The sequence below is a fragment of the Lates calcarifer genome, unplaced genomic scaffold (genome assembly GCF_001640805.2).
Source record: "Lates calcarifer isolate ASB-BC8 unplaced genomic scaffold, TLL_Latcal_v3 _unitig_2028_quiver_2837, whole genome shotgun sequence".
NCBI classification, from domain to species: domain Eukaryota; kingdom Metazoa; phylum Chordata; class Actinopteri; family Centropomidae; genus Lates; species Lates calcarifer.
In genome coordinates, this window is record NW_026115930.1 from 1 (window position 1) to 5000 (window position 5000).

General features: G+C 46.8%; 1 long non-coding RNA gene across 1 annotated transcript in view; it reads left to right on the forward strand.

Annotated features, from left to right (window-relative positions):
• Positions 1-3821: 3821 nt before the first annotated feature.
• LOC108891807 (uncharacterized) overlaps positions 3822-5000 on the forward strand; it is a 1998-nt gene continuing 819 nt past the window's right edge. The window contains exons 1-2 of the long non-coding RNA XR_007809982.1: positions 3822-3971; positions 4755-4848. This is a non-coding gene — a long non-coding RNA (uncharacterized LOC108891807). The remainder of the gene's footprint in view (positions 3972-4754; positions 4849-5000) is intronic.

Sequence of the window (5000 nt, forward strand, 5' to 3'; positions counted from 1 at the left end):
CCACACCATTCAGCATAACCACGCCCACTTCTCGGCATGACCCCGCCCCTAACGCTGTGACGCACTTCTCCCGCTCTGCTAGTTTTGGTAGTCTTCATGTGATGTCACATCCTTTGGGGAACGCCCCTTTGGAGGGTAAAACAACGCATTATTCTCGCCACTTTACGAAGCTACTTTTACTTTCATTTCACCAAAATGCAAAGTACATAAAAACATAAAAACGAACGTTTTCCCCCTATTATTACTCATGTTTTTTGTTGTAGTTTTTTAATTTAAGTCACTATTTATTTTATTATTTGTTAGTCTGTATACATGCTTCTTCCATTTTCACAAGTTAGAGAATACGTTGCAGGTGAGTCTAAATCACCTGTAGGGTGAATAAGAGTGTGAATGGTTTGTTTCTACTGCTGTGCTCCAGTTGTACTCTGGAGTTCCTAATCTGACGTTTGAACCTGAACGCTCCCTGAAGTCAGAGCGACCCAAACATAAGAATTCAAGATGGCTGCTGCTCACGTTTGTAATGCTACGATAGCTAATTATCAGTAAGAACAAAGAGCGTCATCAGTCCTGCAGGTGTTTGGTCATAAAGTGAAGTCGGTTCACCCTGAAGGGACCATGAACGTCTGAACCACGTTTCATCAGAGTCACTGAGACGTTTGAGTCTGGACCAAAGGATTTCAGTCAGAGGGATTATAAGTGGTTTCAGGTCCTGGTTCAGATCCAGCAGGACTCAGACAGTCAGTGGGTCAGGACTCCTCCTCCTCCTCCCAGTCCAGTCTGAACAGTCCTGGCTCGGCCCGGCTCGCTGTCGGCCAGAAATGCAAAGCTGTCAGACGGCGGCAGCCAGAGCTCTGCTCCGACTAAATCCAGCTTCTCTTCCTGCAGCTCTCAGACGGAAAACTGCTGCAGGTCACAGGGAGTTTCCTGCTGAGCTTTCAGCCACGTCACATGGTCTTCATCAGCAGAGCTCAGTCACCAACAAGAGACAGGAAGATTCTCCAGATAAATAACTTTAACCTGTTGTCAGCTCAGGTGTGAGTTAAACAGGTGTTCATCATCAGGATGATCAGGAGTATCCTCACCTGTTGACTCAGGGGAGCTCTCACCTGTCTGAGCTGCAGGTTTTGTGGAACCTGAAGCTCCTGAGCTCGGTGAAAACAGACTGACAACAAACAGAGCTCAGTGTTTAGAGGACAACAGGAGGATAAAGGTCTCAGCAGGTTCTCATGGAGAGGATCACAGCTGGTGTCGAGTTGCTGCTCGCTCAGCTCCTGTTGATCTGACACATCAGTGCTAATGGATGCTAACAGCACAGCTCGTATTGACTCTTCTTCATCATCATCAGTGTACAGGTGGAGCTACACAACATCTGTTCAGAGAAAGTCTGATGTTCACAGTTCAGTTTAATTCAGTGATTGAACAGATGAATAAACAGCAGAGCATCAGTGGATGAACTAATATAATCACCTTCTGTCAGAGGTTGTAGTTTGTATATATCTCTACCAGACTCCATAGACAAAAACAGGGATTTAACCAGGAGCTGCTGGAATACCACTGCCTCCATCTGTCAGTGTGTCTGTGTTACTGGTGTGGTACTTTTACTTCAGTAAAGTATCTGGATTACTTCTTCCAGCACTGACAGTCACTACAGTAACACAGACACACTAACAGATGGAGGCAGTGGTATTCCAGCAGCTCCTGGTTAAATCCCTGTTTTTCTCTATGGAGTCTGGTACAGTGAAATCTAGTTTATTGTTTCAGTTTTCTGTGTTTACTCCAGTTTGAATATTTTTGTGTGTTTGTTGTTTTCTGACAGAGTCAAATTAAATCATGACGAGTCGACACTTTATTGATCATCACACACACGACCTGCAGCGGACAGACAGTGAACTCATCATCATGTCACATGTGTGAGTAGAAATGAGTCATGTGTTTTTATTGTTTTCTATCAAAGTGAAAGTGACATCATGTGATCGTCTCCCTCTCGCCCACCCTCTCTCTCCATCCTCAGCCGCCCCTCTGATTGGCCGGCTCGTCCCGGTCCACCCGTTTGACTCATCCAATCCTGTGGCAGAGTGAGGGGAGGGGGGTGATGTCATCAGCCACTGACTCACCAAATCACATGAGATCAGCCTCCACTCGCCCCTCCCCTCCCTCTCCCTCTCCTCTCTCTCTGTGTTTCCCACAGATCCTCAGAGCTTCCAGTAAACACATCAGCTGACTGAGGCTGTGTGTGTGTGTGTGTGTGTGTGTGACATCATACAGCTGATCTCCTCCGATGATGTCAGATTTCATTTTTGAGCGATGACCTCATCCTGCAGGAAACACACACCTGCACAGCTTCACCTGCAGCTCTGTGTTAAACTGACGTTATGATGCATTTACTTTCTGTCAGTGAACCATGTGATTGTTTTCCATCATGTGTCTCTTCAGTGTTCAGAGAGGTGACTGCTGCTGAATGTCTTCACTTCCTCACTGCACATGTTTAAAGCTGCTGAGTCAGACTGAGACGTCTCATGACTCTCAGAGACTCTCTCATCATCAGCTTTTATGATGAGTCTCAGTGTTTGGTTTCCTGCTGCTGTGAGAGATAAACATCGAGCTGCATCAGCCTGATGTTTGCACTGAAGTTATTCTGATAGAAACCTGTCACGAATGATCTTTCCACTTCCTGTTTCATTATTCCTCCTGCTGCCTCTTTTGTGCTTTCACTTCCTGTTTCATTTTGGTGATTATTCCTGCTGAGTCATTTGTGTCTTTACTTCCTGTCCAGGTGTTTTCCGTCTCACCTGTGTTCATCAGTCTGTGTTGTGTCTCCTGCTCTCACTGACTTCCTGGTTTTTCTTCTGTTGCTTTAAATGGTTCAGTTTGAGCCTCGTCTCTTCCTGTAGCTCAGAGGATCCAGGTGATGAGTCTCTGCAGGTTCATCACAACCACAGACGACGAAGACACAAACTGCAGCACGACATGAGAAACCACGAGACATCTGAGTGTGTGTGTGTGAGTGTGTGTGAGTGTGTGTGAGTGAGTGTGTGTGTCAGCTTTTAAAAAGTCACTGAGTCTCATCAGAAGCTGTTTGTCCTTATACGGTCAGAGAGAGACTGGAAAACAAAGGCAGCAGTCACCATGAAGGGTGTGTGTTAGTGTGTGTTGGTGTGTGTTAGTGTGTGTTAGTGTGTGTTAGTGTGTGTGTGTGGGTGGGGTGTGGGGGGGAATCCCTGGAAAAACAATAGCAGCTTTGCTCCGAGTTGAAATGTGTGTGAGTGGATAATAACGTGAGCAGTGAGTCAGAGAGGCTGGAATAAAAACACCCAGAGAGGGAAAACAAGCGCTCCCTGACCGGGGGGGTGGGGGTGGGGGTGCGGGGGGACTCAGAGGGCAGCGAGTCGACGTCATCGGTCAGGAAAGTGTGAGCGGAGGTCCGTGCTGCGTTCAGGTCCCTGGGGAAACACCAGCTCAGATTTCACACAGTCACCAGTTTAGTTGTTTTGGGGGGGCTCTGACTCTGAGTGGTGCGTTCACTGGTCTGTTCACATGAGGCTAGACTAGACAGAGTGACCTCTGACCTCTCATCAACAGCAGAGCAGCTGATCGGGGTCAAAGGTCACATCTCTCCTCATGCCACCTGATTGGCTGACTGGACAGTTTCATGAATGAGCAGGTGTTCCTAATAAAGTGCTCACTGTGGAAATAAATGACAGTAACACTGAACTTGTTCTTTGAAACTGTCACTGTTTGTTCTGACTGTAACCATCTCTGCAGCCTGAGTGCTAACAGCTAACAGCTAACTGCTAACAGCTAACTGCTAACAGCTAACTGCTAACAGCTGAGTGCAGAGCCGCGGTGCGTTCAGGTGTTTCAGTCTCACGTGAGTCTGAATGAAACTTTTCTTCTTCTGCAGAAGGAGGAAGTAGCTCTGCTCCGTCAGCAACCAATCACTGCGCATTTCCTGTTTCTGCAAAAGTCAGCTGGTACGTACACACACACACACACACACACACACACACACACACACACACACGGTCAGCTGATACTACACAGGAGCCAACTGTTTCTCTCTCACATGGCTGTCATGCAGATTGTCCATTACTGCTGCATGTGAGTGTGTGAGTGAGTGAGTGAGTGAGTGTGTGTGTGAGTGAGTGTGTGTGTGTGTGAGTGTGTGTGTGTGTGAGTGTGTAGTTAAACAGTTAAATTACCTTGCAGGAAAACTCCAGCCACAGTTTCTCCACAGAGCAGGACGCTCATTTGTGGCGCCAACGTTTCCCTCAGACCAACCCCGACTCTGACTGAACAGTAGCACACACAGCTCAGAGTGTGTGTGTGTGTGTGTGTGTGTGTGTGTGTGTGTCTATTTTAAGTCTGTATTGTTTGCTCTCACTGGAAAACTAAAGTACGACACTAAAATAAAGAGCAGACTCAATTTAAAGGGCTCTGATGTTTAGCTGTCTGGTTCTGCTGCGTAGCTCCAGGTCAGAAGAACCAGATTTAAACCAACTTTATTTAAATTTAAAATCTCATCAAGACTTAGAAACAGAGTCTGTGTTTGTTACAGCGATAACACTTCCTGCTCCAGGAGGAGGAGAGGATCATGGGTAATTTAAATCCTCAACATGGGAACAGATTTGATCTGTGCTCTGGTTTTTCCCAGCATGCCGTTCTGCTCCTTTAGCTGCATCTACGTCTCCTCTGATCTCAGCGTCTGATGATGACGACACAGCTCTGTGTGTGTGTGTGTGTGTGTGTGTTGGCAGGATAATGTGGGTCAGCAGCAGGTTCATAACTCTGTGTTGGCTCGACGTCAGGAAGCTGCTTGGAATCGTGGGAGACGGAGTCTGTTCCTGGAAGGTAAACTCCACATCACAGCTCTGTCTTTGAGTTTTTTTGGGGGAAGTGAAGAAGAAAAACTGTGACCCAACCTGAAGACTTCCCACAACTACACACAATACACACAATACACACAATGCAGCAGTAGGTCAGAGTGTGTGTGTGTGTGTGTG